At 39.0% G+C, this 14,941-nt stretch overlaps 1 long non-coding RNA gene across 1 annotated transcript in view; it reads left to right on the top strand.

Annotated features, from left to right (window-relative positions):
• Positions 1 to 14,724, top strand: part of LOC139080306 (uncharacterized) — a 31,973-nt gene extending 17,249 nt beyond the window's left edge. The window contains exon 2 of the long non-coding RNA XR_011534711.1: positions 14,310 to 14,724. This is a non-coding gene — a long non-coding RNA (uncharacterized lncRNA). The remainder of the gene's footprint in view (positions 1 to 14,309) is intronic.
• Positions 14,725 to 14,941: the final 217 nt, after the last annotated feature.

The raw sequence follows: 14,941 nt of genomic DNA on the forward strand, positions 1-14,941 counted from the left end.
CCCCATGTGGCAGATAGACCCTAAGGTAACTCCCAATGATCCCTGCCTTCTTGTATTAATGCCCTTCTTTAAGCTCTTACCCCTCAATGTAGGCAGAGACTGTGAATTGCTCCAAACCAATAGCATATGACAAAGATGATAGGACGTTACTCTTATAATTACGTTACATTATAAGGCAGATGTGATGGAATACATCACTCCCACCATTATGTTACATTATGTAAGAATCCATCTTGCTAGCAGAATTGCTCTTTCTCACTTTACTGCTGGCTTTGAAGAAGAAAGCTGCTATGTTGTGAACTGCCTATGGAGAGGACCTTGTGGCTAGGATTTCAGATGGCCTCTAGAAGCTGAAGACAACCTCTGGCTGACAGCCAGCAAAAATCCACTGAAGCTCTCAGTCCTACGACTGCAGTGAAATGAATTCTGCATACAACCTGAGAGAGTTTGGAAGCAGATTCTTCCTCAGTCGAGCCTCCAGATGGGAACACAGCCCAGCCAAGGCATTCAATGTAGCCTTGAGACACCTCAAAGTGGAAACCCCAAGTAAGCTGTGCCTGGACTCTTGACCCATAGAAACAGAGATAATAAATGTGTGTTGTGTTAGGCTACTGAGTTTATGGGATTTGTTACACAGATACAGGAAACTTATACAGATTTTGATACCTAGAAGTGGGCTGCTGTTGTAACAAATACCTAAAAATGTGTCTGTGGTTTTGGAACTGAGCAGTGGGTGGAGGCTGGTCATGGTGTTTTAGGCTTCCTTTATCCTGCTCTTCAACATTCTTCCATGACCAGATTATCAGTAGAAATATGGACACTGCTGTTAAAGGCTCAGAAGGGAGTGAGGAACATGTTATTGGAAACTAGAGGAAGGAGAATCTTTGTCATCTAATGGCAGAAAACTTAGTGAAATTGTCTCTTGCAGTTATGTTGAAGCAGAATTTGTAAGTGATGAACTTGGTTATATAATTAAGGAGATTTCCAAGCAAAGTGTTGAAGGTGACAACTGGTTTATTCTTGCTACTTATAGTAAAAACGAAAGAAAAGAGAGACCATTTAAGGAAAGAGTTGTTAAACAGAAAGGGATCAGGACTTGATGCTTTTGAAATCTCCATCCCCCCCAGATAATAACAAATGCTAATGCTAGGAGATGGCTTCTGAACACTGTCAGAAAAGTCTGTTCTAGAGAAAATGTCCAGGGAGTAGCTCTACAACTTTTTGTTAAAACCTCAAAGAGATCAAAAGGCCAAGGTGTTTAGTCACACAAAGGACCATTTCAAGAGATTGAGGGCATGCCTCCGATCCTCTCAGTCAAACCACCGGGTCTCTAAGAAGTTTAAAGATGCTGTTCCTAAGCCTTTAGGCTCTCAGCAGGAGCCAAAGATAGAGGTGGGATTATTATAAAACAGTTTCTGGATCGTGTGGGTTTTGTCTAAGGGTATGAACCCCATTGAAACACATGAAGACCCACAAAGTTCTTGAGAAATTCATTTCAACAGAAACAGTGGACTTGGAACAAGAAGGACAGAGAGAACACAAAACAAAAGGAGGCTGTCAGACCCCCCAAATTTTACTGGCAAGAAGTAGGCTGATAAAACTACTTACCTGTGGAACACTTGCTACCTTCCACAAAAAAAGAAAGATGAGTCAAGGGGCTGAGCCAAGAGCCATGGGGGATTATATCCAAGCCAAAGAACCTAATCAAGGAACTCCTGACATTCACCCAGCTGCATTCCAAAACTGCTATGGAGCAGGGACTTCTTTTTACCTTCCACTTTCCCCCCTTTTGAACTGGAATGTCTATAGCTGTCATACTAAACCTGTCCCACCATTGAATCTTGGGTATGTTGGAGGCAGATAACTTCTTTTTTAGTTTCACAAGTGCATAGATGAAGCGTAATTGTACCCAGTAACTATTTCTTTTCCTGATTCTACTCAAAACTAGCAGCCTTCCAGGTCACCCCAAGTGTTGTATATGATGGTTCACTGTGCCTCTTTCTTACTAGTAGGGTGCTTTCCCCCTCATTCTCCCCTCCAGACTCCCACCAGTGCCTTCTATTGGCCGAACCTAACCAGAAGCCCATTGGCGAAAGGATACTAGGAAATATAGTTTAACCTGATTATGTCCTGCAATTCAGAGTAGAGTGAGGGAAGGGCTGGGAATGATGGATCTGAGAGCAAACAGGCTAATGACTCTCCACTCCCATTCTAGTGAATGATATAGATGGTGAGTTTAGACCACTTGATCACCTAACTAGTGAAGATAGGAAGAATATGACTCAGAAGAATAATCCTAGGACCTCAGCACTCAAATCCAAACATTGCAACTAGTCTGGAGATTCTATTGCCGTTAAGCCTAGGCCCAAGTCTGCCTTCTAGACGCTACCTTGAAGTGGGGGCATCAGTACTCTGACCAAATAAAGCTAAAGTTTGGATCAGACATCAATAAACCAGGTGATGCAGGTAATCCTAACTTTATCTGACTCTTAGATTCTCTGCCACTTCAACCCAAGATAGATTTGAACAATTTCTGGATGATGGAAACATAACCACTTACACAGGGGAGCTATCTGTTTGCTAACCTCTGTTTCCCAAAAGACCTCAGAAGGCTGCCCTGGGGTGGGGCTGTCAAATGCAGCAGATCTTAAATGTTTGGTCTCAGGATCCATTCGTACTTTTAAAAATTGTGAAGAATTCCAAACAGCTTTTGTCTATGTGGATTATATTTGTTGATATTTACCATATTAAAAATTAAAACTGATAATTTTTTAAAAGTTTATTGATTCCTTTAAAAATTACCATAATAAACTCATTATATTTTAACATAAATAACATATTTCATGAAAACTAACTGTATTTTCCAAAATAACTTAGTGAGAAGAGTGGTATTGGTTTTACGCTTTTGCCAATCTCTTTGATGTCTGGCTTAACAGAGGACAGATTGATTCTTGTATCTACTTCTGTATTCAGTCTGTTCAGATATGTTGTTTTGATTGAAATAAGTGAAGAAAAGACAGCCTCACACACATATGTAATTGGAAAAGAATAGACCATTTTAATAGTGTTTTAAAAAGACAATTGCGAATATTCTTCTTTGATATCACACCACCAAACTCTACAAGGTTAGTAGCAATGCGGAATCTGAAACCACATGAATGGACATTTGTATACTGTGATGTTAAATCCATTTGGTGTATTATGGTGTACCTTGAACTTTGAATGGACCTTTTACCAATGCATTATTCTGTAACATCATGCATTGGTCATTTGGAATATAATGGTTCACCGAGTTATGCCCATCCTCCAAATGCTGACACGTTTCATTTTGAAATATCAAAAACTCACATTCATTAATATCACCACTGGTCTCATCAGAAGAGTCCTTAAGAATTAGGAAATTGCCAAAGCCACAGGGAGGGATACAAGTTCTCCAAAATTCTAAATTTTTCTTGAATGCTCAAATTTTCTCCTTAACAACAAATGCTGTAAGTCATTTTTGTTAAAGTGACAGACTTATTTCACTAAGCGTTGAGACAATGTCTGCCAAATACCCAAGGCTGAATACCTGTAATTTGTCTGTCATTCTTTCAAGTAAAAATGGCGTTCACATGAAAAGTGGCTTGTTCAGCTTTCAATTCATCACACAAATCCTTTTCCTTGAGACAACCCCTGGATGCAGTAAGAGTGCTCTATGCATTTTGTCTCACAAAAATTTTAAAAGACATGTAATCAAGGGTTCAGATTTAATAAAATTAATAACTATTACTATTTTATGAAGCTTATTCTTAAAAGAAACTCTCGAGTATCTCGCAATGAAGGATACGATGACCACAAGCACAGCTTGGTATCACTGCCTGGATTTCTGTTAAGATACCAGGGATTTTACCACCGTTGTCTTTGTATCATAGGACAAATATCAACATGGTGAGAAAGGTAAATTATGTCTTACTATTATCGTGAGAATAGTTTTGACCTTGTGGATACTTGAAAGGTTCTCAGGGACTCCATGGGGTCTGCAGACCACGTTTAACTTAGGCTAAGAGCAAACCTAAGTCCTAAGTTGTAGCAACCAATTTTCCACACAATTTGACTTTCTAAGAAGAGTCTGTGCTGTTCTAACCAATCCTGGCCTAACTGCTCTCTCATCAACATTTTCTGCTGGCTGATAATCATGACCCATCACATTCTGTTCTTGGTTCTAGCTCAGGTTCCCATTTCCAACCCTCTATTCTTCTTGCCACAGTAAAGATTCTTTGCCTCTGTTTTTATCTACCTAATCAAACCCCACATTAATCTTCTAATGATTTCATTTTAATTCTTTTTATTTTTTGAGGAAGATTAGCCCTAAGCTAACATCTGCCACCAATCCTCCTCTTTTTGTTGAGGAAGACTGGCCCTGAGCTAGCATCTGTGCCGATCTTCCTCTACTTTATATGTGGGACACCTGCCACAGCATGGCTTGACGAGCAGTGCATAGGTCTGCACCTGGGATCTGAACCAGCAAACCCCAGGCCACCGAGGGAAAGTGAGAACTTAACCGCTGTGCCACTAGGCTGGCCCCTCATTTTAATTCTTGATCTTGTTTCCAGGAATCAACCTAGTATTTCAGGGTAGAATTAGGTTTCATTCATACATTCATTGTTAGCTTGGAGAAAGGCAAGGAGGAGGCAGGTAGAGAAATTAAAGACAAGGCCAGGTAGGCAGTGTAGGGTCATCTCATGGAAGGCCTGGTGCATTGAGTCAGCAGTGGGAAGCTACCCAAGATGTTTCAGAAAAGGCAGAGGTCATGGGGTGAAATAGACTCAATAATCAAAACATTATTTACTTAAGATTTATTTGGCAACAATAGATGAAAAGAATTTGATAGAGAAAAGAGGCTTGAATGGAGAAAAGAATTTTTAAGATTGGAGGCCTGAAGGAGGGTGGTGGCCCTAGAAATGGAGAAGGGTGGAGACAGATTTTGAGAACAATGAGGAAGTAAGATCAGTAGGTGGTGGTCAGGAAGAAGTGGTTGTCAAAAATGATTCGTTTCAATCATGAGTTACTGGGAGAAGGGTAATGCTATTCAAAGAAATCAGGAAGTCAGAAAAAGGAACGGTCTGTGGTATGAGGCATGAAGAGTTCCATTCTCTACTTGTTAGGCCCAGAAATGGCTATACTTAAGGGGGAACTAATTTTATAGCACTTACAAGAACTGGACCCTAACAGGTATTAGAAGGTTGTGCTTATAGCTGGACTGCCTTTATACTGTCTATTTGCAATTCGTAAAGCAGAAAATGAAAAATGCAGTCAGTATTGTAATTTTCTATGGAGTTTCTCTCTAAACAAACCTAACAGAGATCTGTGGCTTTTCTGTCATCCGTATATCACCAAGACAGCTCTTATAAAGTGATATATATTTATTGAATGAGTTGTACGTGTTATTTATTATGCTAAATTTTATTATCTGGATTTTTATAAGGTAAATTAAGATGCAAAGATGTTAAGTAACTTTCCCAAGGTCAAACAGGAAGTGGTGGAATGAAATTTGAAACCAGATTCTATGTAGTTTCAAAGTCCTTGTTTCTTCTACTCTATATGGCTAAAGAATCGACTTGCTTCCCTCCCTTTTCCTTTTCACAGAATGAAGAGGAAATAGTGCCTTTCAGCATGGACTATTGGTCTTTACTATAGGATTGTATGTGGATTCATTTAATGCCTGCTGAGGAGATCTATCTTACAAAAGTCCTGCGCTCAGGGGCTCTCCCTCTTTTTTTCCTTCTGCTTTTACTGGGATATAACTGATATACATCACTGTGCAAGTTTAAGGTGTACAGCATAATGGTTTGACTTACATATATTGCTAAACGATTACTGCAATAAGTTTAGTTAGCATTCATCATCTCATATAGACAACAAAAAGAGAAAACAAAAAAAGAAAAAAAGTTTTTCCTTCTGATGAGAACTCAGGATTTATTGTCTTAACAACTTTCTTGTGTATCGTCTGGCAGTGGTAACTATGGTCACCATGCCGTGCATTACATCCCTAGTACTTATTTATCTTGTAACTGGAAGTTTGAACCTTTTGATCACCTTTCTTTAATTTCCTCTTCCCCTACCTCCCCACCTCTGGTAACCACAAATCTGATCTCTTTCTATGAATTAGATTTTTTTTTTTGATTCCACATGTAAGTGCAATCATACAGTATTTGTCTTTCTCTGTCTGACTTATTTCACTTAGCATAATGCCCTCAAGGTCCATCCATGTTGTCACAAATGGCAGTATTTCCTCTTTTTTAATGGCTGAATAATATTCTATTGTATATATACCCCACAACTTCTTTATCCCTTCATCCATTGATGGACACTTAGATTGTTTCTGTGTCTTGGCTATTGCAAATAATGCTGCTATGAACATGGAGGTACAGACATCTTCTCAAGTTAGTATTTTCCTCTCCTTTGGATATATTCCGAGAAGTGGGATTGCTGGATCGTATGGCAGTTCTATTTTTAAGTTTTTGACAAACCTCCATACTGTTTTCCATAGTGGCTGTACCAGTTTGCAATCTGACCAACAGTGCACAAGGATTCCCTTTCATTCACATCCTAGCCAGCACCTGTTATCTCTTGTCTTTTTCATAATAGCCATTCTCACAGGCATGAGGTGATATCTCATTGTGGTTTTAATTTGCATTTCCCTAACGACTAGCGATGTTAAGCATCTTTTCATGTATTCTCTTGGCCTTCCATGTATCTTCTTTGGATAAATGTCTATTCAGATCTTTTGCCCATTTTGTAATTGGATTATTTGTGCTTTTTCTGCTATTGAGTTGTATGAGTTCTTTATATATTTTGGATATTTAACCCCCTATCAGATATATGGTTTTCAAATATTTTTTCCCATTCCATACATTGTCTTTTCACTTTGTTGATTGTTTCTTTTGCTGTGCAGAAGATATTTCGTTTGATGTGAACCCACTTGTTTATTTTTTATTTTGTTGTTTATGGTCATATCCACAAAATCATTGCCGAGACCCATCTCAAGGAGCTTTTTTCCTATGTTTTCTTCTAGGAGTTTCATGGTTTCAGTTCTTATGTTTAGGTCTTTAATCCATTTTGAGCTAATTTTCGTGAGTGGTATAAGATAGGGGTCTAGTTTCATTCTTTGACATTTCCGTATCCAATTTTCCCAGAACCATTTATTGAAGAGACCGTCTTTTCTCCATTGAGGGGCTCTCCTTCTTGGGACAACTACTTTCCCCCCTTGGAATGACAATTCCCATCCCTTATTTAAGACTGAGAGAGATGGTAAGTAAGAAACTAATTTAATTTAAATACCACAACTTAAGAAGAGCAAATATAACAGTTTTAAAATGTAGCGAAAGTCACTTAAAAATAATAGAGCTAGGTAAGTTCCTCGGAAACCACTTTAAATCCAGACAAAGAGCAGAGAAGGACCTTAACAGCAAGTCTGAGCATCCCAGTGTGGGGGTCTTCCTTGACAGAAGGGAAGAGAGAGGATGATGAGTTTGAGAAATTAACGTTACAGTGGGTGCTTCCACGGAGCGCAGTGAGCAGAGATCCAAGAAAAACACATGTGCTAGTCCTCTACATGGGCCTCCTGGCCCTTGGTGAGTGCTCAGTGAATGTAAGTTCCTTTCACTTTTTTTTTCAGTTATTTTATTGAAGTCGTATTGCTTTATAACATTGTGTAATTTTGGGTGTACATTATTGTTTACCAGTTTCTGTATAGACTGCATCGTGCTCACCACCAATAATGTAATTTTTATCTCTCACCACACATATGTGCCCCTTTACTCCTTTTACCCACCCCCCAACTTCCTTCCCCTCTAGTATCCACTAGTCTGTTCTCTTCATCCATGTGTTTGTGTATCTTCCACATATGAATGAAGTCATATGCTGTTTGTCTTTCTCTGTCTGGGTTTTTTTGCTTAACATAATACCCTCAAGGTCCATCCCTGTTGTTGCAAATGGGATGATTTTGTCCTTTTTATAGCTGCATAGTATTCCATTGTATATATATATATATGCCACATCTTCTTCATCCATTCATCTGTTCTTGGACACTTGGGTTTCTTCCACATCTTGGCTATTGTGAATAATGTTGCAATGAACATAGGGGTGCATAAATCTCTTTGAAGTGTTGATTTCAAGTTCTTTACATAAATACTCAGTAGAGGGATAGCTGGATCATATGGTGTTTCTATTTTTAATTTTTTGAGAAATCTCCATACTGTTTTCCATAGTGGCTGCACCAGTTTGTGTTCCCACCAGCAGTCTATGAGGGGTCCCTTTTCTCCACATCCTCTTCAACATTTGTTATTTTTTGTCTTGGTAATTACGGCCATTCTGACATGTGTAAGGTGATATCTCATTGTGGATTTGATTTGTGTTTCCTGATAATTAGTGATGTTGAACATCTTTTCATGTACCTGTTGGCCATCTTCTTTGGAAAATGTCTGTTTATATCCTCTGCCCACTTTTTGATTGAGTTATTTGTTTGTTTGTTGTTGAGTTGTATGAGTTCTTTACATATTTTGGATATTAACCCCTTGTTGGATTTATGATTTGCAAATATTTTCTTGCCTGAGTAGACATGGTATTCAAAAAGATGCTGCTGAGACTGATGTCAAAGAGTATACGACGTATATTTTCTTCTAGGAGTTTTATGGTTTCAGGTCTTACGTTCAAGTCTTTAAGCCATTTTGAGTTGATTTTTGTGTATGGTGTAAGATAATGGTCTACTTTCATTCTTTTGCATGTGGCTGTCCAGTTTTCCCAACACCATTTATTGAAGAGACTTTCCTTTCTCAATTGTATGTTCTTGGCTCCTTTGTCAAAGATTAGCTGTCCATAGATGTGTGTTTTATTTCTGGGTTTTCCATTCTGTTTCATTGATCTAGGTCTGTTTTTCTTCCAGTGTCATGCTGTTATGATTACTGTATCTTTGTAGTACATTTTGAAATCAGGAATTGTGATGCCTCCAGCTTTGTTCTTTTTTCTCAGGATTGCTTTGGCTATTTGGGGTCTTTTCTTGTTCCATATGAATTTTAGTATTCTTTGTTCTATCTCCATGAAGAACGTCATTTCATTGGGATTCTGATTGGGATTGCACTGAATCTGTAGATTGCTTTAGGTAATATGGACAGTTTAACTCCGTTTGTTCTTCCAATCCAGGAAGATGGAATATCTTTATGTCTTCTTCAATTTCTTTCAATGATGTCTTATAGTTTTCATTGTAGAGGTCATTCACCTCCTTGGTTAAATTTATTCCTACATATTTTATTCTTTTTATTGCAATTGTACATGGGATTGTATTCTTGAGTGCTCTTTCTGCTAGTTCATTATTATTGTATAGAAATGCAACTGATTTTTGTAAGATGATTTTGTACTCTGTAACTTTGCTATAGTGGTTGATTATTTCTAATAGTTTTCTGGTGGATTCTCTAGGGTTTTCTATATATAGAATCATATCCTCAAAGAGTGAGAGTTTCCCTTCTTCCTTTCCAATTTGGATACCTTTTATTTCTTTCTCTTGCCTAATTGCTCTGGCCAAAACCTCCAGTAGTATGTTGAATAGGAGTGATGAGAATGAGCACCCTTGTATTTTTTTTTAAAAAAGCTTTTCTTTTTTTGAAGATTCGCTCCGAGCTAACATCTGTTGCCAATCTTCCTTTTCTTTCTGCCCAAAGCCAGTGCATAAGTTGTATATCCTAGTTGTAGGTCCTTCCAGTTCTTTTATATTGGATGCCACCACAGCATAGCTTGATGAGCAGTGCATAGGTCCATGCCCAGGATCCCAACCAGCAAACTCTGGGCCATGGAAGCAGAGCACACGAACTTAACCACTCAGCCACAGGGCTGGCCTCTGGCACCCTAGTCTTGTTCCTGTTCTCAGAGAGATGGCTTTCAGTTTTTCACAGTTAAGTATGATGTTGGCTGTGGGTTTGTCATATATGGACTTTATTATGTTGAGGTAATTTCCTTCTATACTCATTTTATTGAGAGTTTTTATTATAAAAGGGTGGTGGATCTTGTCAAATGGCTTCTCTGCATCTGTTGAGATGATCATGTGGCTTTTATTCTTCACTTTGTTAATGTGGTGTACCACATTGTTTGATTTGTGGATGTTGAACCATCCCTGCATCCCTGGTATAAACAAACCACTTGATCATTGTGTATGATCCTTTTAATGTATTGCTGTATTTGGTTTGCCAATATTTTTTTGAGGATTTTTGCATCTATGTTCCTCAGCGATATTGGCTGTAATTTTCCTTCTTTGTGTTGTCCCTGTCTGATTTTGGGATCAGGGTGATGTTGGCCTCATAGAATGACTTGGGAAGTGCTCCATCTCCTTCAATTTTGTTGGAATAGTTTGAGAAGGATAGTATTACATCTTCTTTGAATGTTTGGTAGAATTCTCCAGAGAAGCCATCTGGTCCTGGACTTCTGTTTTTGGGGACGTTTTTGATGACTGTTTCAATCTCTTTACTTGTGGTTGATCTATTCAGATTCTGTATTTCTTCTTGATTCAGTTTTGGCAGTTGTGTGAGGCTAAGAATTTATCCATTTCTTCTAGGTTATCCCATTTGTGGGCGTATAGTTTTTCACAGTATTCTCTTATAATCTTTTGTATTTCTGTGGTATCCATTGTAATTTTTCCTCTTTCATTTCTGATTTTATTTATTTGAGTCTTCTCTCTTTTTTCTTAGTGAGTCTGGCTAAGGGCTTGTGAATTTTGTTTCTTGTCTCAAAGAACCAGCTCTCAGTTTCATTGATCCTTTCTATTGATTTTTTAGTCTCTATTTCACTTATTTCTACTCTAATTTTTATTATTTCCCTCCTTCTGCTGACTTTGGGCTTTGTTTGCTCTTCTTTTTCTAATTATGTTAAGTGTTGTTTAAGATCACTTATTTGAGATTTTCATTGTTTGTTGAGGTGGGCCTGTATTGCCATAAATTTTCATCTTAGCACTGCTTTCACTAAATCCCATAAGAGTTGGTATGTTCTGTTTTTGTTTTCATTTGTCTCCAGGTATTTTTTGATTTCTCCTTTGATTTCTTCATTGATCCAATGGTTGTTCAGTAGCATGTTGTTTATTCTCCACATATTTGTGACCTTCCTAGGCTTTTTCTTGTAGTTGATTTCTAGTTTCATACCATTGTGGTCAGATAAGATGCTTGATATGATTTCAATCTTCTTAAATTTATTGAAGCTTGCCTTGTTTCCCAACATATGGTTTATCTTTGAGAATGTCCCATGTGCACTTGAGAAGAATGTGTATTCTGCTGTTTTTGGATGGAATGTTCCCTCTCTCTCTCTCTCTGTCTCTCTCTTGCTTGCTGCCTCTCTCTCTCTCTATATATATAAAGTCTATCTGGTCTAGTATTTCATTTAAGGCCACTGTTTCCTTGTTGTCTTCCTGTCTGGATGATCTATCCACTGATGTAAGCTGCTGTAAGTGGGGTACTGAGGTCCCCTACTATTATTGTGTTGCTGTCAATTTCTCCTTTTAGGTCTGTTAACAGTTGCTTTATATATTTTGGTGCTCCTCTGTTAGGTGCATATATATTCACAAGTGTTATGTCTTCTTGGTGGAATGTCCCTTTATCATATATTGCCCCTCTTTTTCTCTCATTGTCTTTTTTATCTTGAAGTCTGCTTTGTCTGATATAATTATGGCAACACCTGCTTTCTTTTCATATCATTTACTTGGAGTATTGGCTTCCATCCCTTCATTCTAAGCCTGTGTTTTCTTTAGAGCTGTGATGTGTTTCTTGGAGGCAGCATAGTGTTGGGTCTTGCTTTTTAATCCATCCAGCCACTTATGTCTTTTGATTGAGGGGTTCCTGTGTAGGTTATTTTTTCCTGCCTTGCTGCCCTTAACATTTTTGATTTGTCATTGACTTTTGCCAGTTGTAATATTATATGCCTTGGAGGAGGTCTTTTTGCATTGATGTAGTTAGAAGTTCTACTGGCTTCATGTACTTGTAAGTCCTGTTCTTTCCTTAGGGTTGGGAAGCTCTCAACTATTATTTCTTTCAACACGCTCTCTGTTCCTTTCTCCTTCTCTTTTCCCTCTGGAATACTTGTAACCTTTATGTTGCATTTCCTAATTGAGTTGGATATTTCTCAAAGAATTTCTTCATTTTTTAAAAATCTTAGTTCTCTCTCCTCCTCCACCTGAAGAATTTCTATATTTCTATCCTCTAAATCACTAATTCTGCCACTCTTCCTCTTTTTTCTTTTTTTTACGTAGGCTGCTGCCATAGCATGGCTGACAGAAGAGTGGTGTAGGTCCATGACCAGGAACCGAACCCGAGCTGCAAAGTGGAAAGTACCAATCCTAACCATTGGGCCACCAGCACTGGCCCTCTAGATTATTTTTTTATCTCACTAATTGTGTTCTTCATATCCAGAATTTCTATTTGTTTTTTTTTTAAGTCTCAATCTCTTTGGTGAAGTATTCCTTCTGCACATTAATTTTATTCCAGAGCTCATGGAACTGTCTTTCTGAGTTTTCTTGTAACTTGTTGAGTTTCTTTACAATAGCTGTTTTGAATTCTCTGTCATTTAGATTGTAAATTTCTGTGAGTTCAGGATTGGCTTCTGGAGACTTGTCATTTTTCTCTGCTCTGAAGTGTTAATGTAGTTCTTCATGGTGTTTGATAAAGGGATCCTTTGCTGGTGCATTTGTGGTAGTATCAGGTCTCAGATTCTACCTGCCACTGCTGCAGGGGAGCAGGAGCTGTGTTGTCTGATCCTGCCCATCTGCTGGAACTTGTGCAGGTAGGGCTCCTCTGCGTTTGCCCAGGCTGGCTGCCACTGCTCTGCAGATTGCGCTCACGTTAGCAGGGCCTCTGTGCAGGGTAGGCTCGTTGGGCATTGTAGGCAGGGCCTCTATGCTTGGCAGGGACTGGCTGAGCAGCTGCACATTGGGCAGGAGGTGTGCCTACAAAGGGCTGAGATGATCCTTGGTGAGATCTATGGGCTGCTGTCCTCTGTGGGCAGGGCACTTTCTGAGCAGGCGGGGATACCTTCTCACCTGCACTGTGCTCAGGAGGCTGGTGTCCACATGTGGGCTGGGCCACTGCCACTCGGTGTAGAGTGTTCCCACTGGTGGGTATGCTGTGGCACAGTCAGTGCTCCAGCAGGCTGGGCTGCAACTCTGAAAGTGTTCACACAGGGCAGGCTGTCCTCACTTCCTCTTACAGTCATGTGGGCCACTGTGTGAGGATCTGTGACCTTGCTTCCTGCTGCTGGGGAGGAGGAGGGGTGCGCTCACCTAGTTCCACAGCATCCTAGGGATCCAGTCCACCCACCTTCAGATGTACACCTGTGTGGATCTCTCAGATGTCTTGTTGTGGTGTTCAGGGAATCCTCTGCTGGTTAATGAATGTCCATGTAGTTGTAACTTAAAAAGGAGAGACTAAGGGAGCAACTCACTCTGCCATGATGCTGACATCACTTCTCTAATTTTCAGTCCCTTTCTCTTTTGCATTTTATAAAATGTTTACACACATCTCATTTTGTTTACTCCATATATTAGAAAGAATCCCAAGGAATAAACTGTTATCATTCTCATTGTACTGGTATATAAGAATCTTTACTCATTTAAGCTGAGAATGACTGGATGAGTCTGCAGTTCAGTCTCTCAGACCTGAATGTACTGGGTTTGCACTCTCCCTGTAGCAAATGATCCTATGTTCCTCTGGTCATTGAGCTGTGATGATGAGAAAAAGTCTTTCTGACAGGAAACGTCTTTCTGCTTGGAATCCAAATTGAGCATAGATGTCACAAAAGTGAAGACCTGTGACACTTTTTGTGTAAAACCACTGGCCTTTCTCATGCAGTAGCTTAGGACACTACTGTTAATCCCTTTGTCTCCAGGGTTGAATGAGTGTGACATTTTGCATTGCAAAGATTTACTGCTTGTTTATTAAGACAGAGTTTTCAAAGAAATTCTCATGGAATGTCTCAGACATGAGGGGGAGATTTTAGAACTGACAGCATTTGTATAAGTGAAAAAGAGCTTTGAAGGTTTATCAGCCATGAAGAAAAGCAAAAATATGGTGTGATCATGTCACACAAAGGAGACCCATCTGCCAACAGCATGAGGGGAAACTGGAAAGATGTGAGGTTGACCAGAACTTCAGAGTTCTGATGACAGGCATGTCGACCAGGAAGATCATAAACTTTGACTATAACCTATTTAAGAAACATTTGGTTATTAAGAAGGGAAGAAATTATTTACAAGTAAAGACACATAACCTTGCCTAAGACATGTTCTTGTGCCTTTATTTCAGGCTCCTTCATTCCATGAAAGGGGAGGAAAGTGTATTGACTGAGTTGACTCAGGAGAACCACAGACTTCAGGTTCTCTAAAGGAGAAGCAGAAGAGGAACCCTGAAACAGAACAAGAGAATGGGTCTTCCCTCAACTGGTATTTGTTATGACTCCTAGAAACTAGGAAAATTTCCTTACTGTATTAAATTCAGACCCTTACAAAATCAGAACCCTCTATATCATAAGATGGTTCAGTAAGGCCACCTAATCTCCTTTATATAATCACCAATAAAAAACAGAAAGGCGTTCTGGGTAAGCCAGAATACCTGCAAAACAAATTTAAATGGACCTGTTTTGGATCCAGTATCTATATATTGTACCTAATATCTATATTCTATTTGTTCATTCAATAAATATTTATGATTACTTACTACATGCCAGGCCCTGAGGATGCAGTGTGTATAAGACAGATGTGATCCCTGACCTCATGGAACTGTCAGTCTCCTGGGAAAACAGGCATTAAATAAATAATTGCATTCATTTTTACCTGTAAAACTTTGTAAAAAATGAACAAATATCTTTTGAAGCTTTAAGCTAGATGTAGAAGATACAAAAATGGCCTTCCTCAAGGAAATGAATGTTGAAACTCTCT

Source organism: Equus przewalskii, chromosome 29 (assembly GCF_037783145.1).
Source record: "Equus przewalskii isolate Varuska chromosome 29, EquPr2, whole genome shotgun sequence".
NCBI classification, from domain to species: domain Eukaryota; kingdom Metazoa; phylum Chordata; class Mammalia; order Perissodactyla; family Equidae; genus Equus; species Equus przewalskii.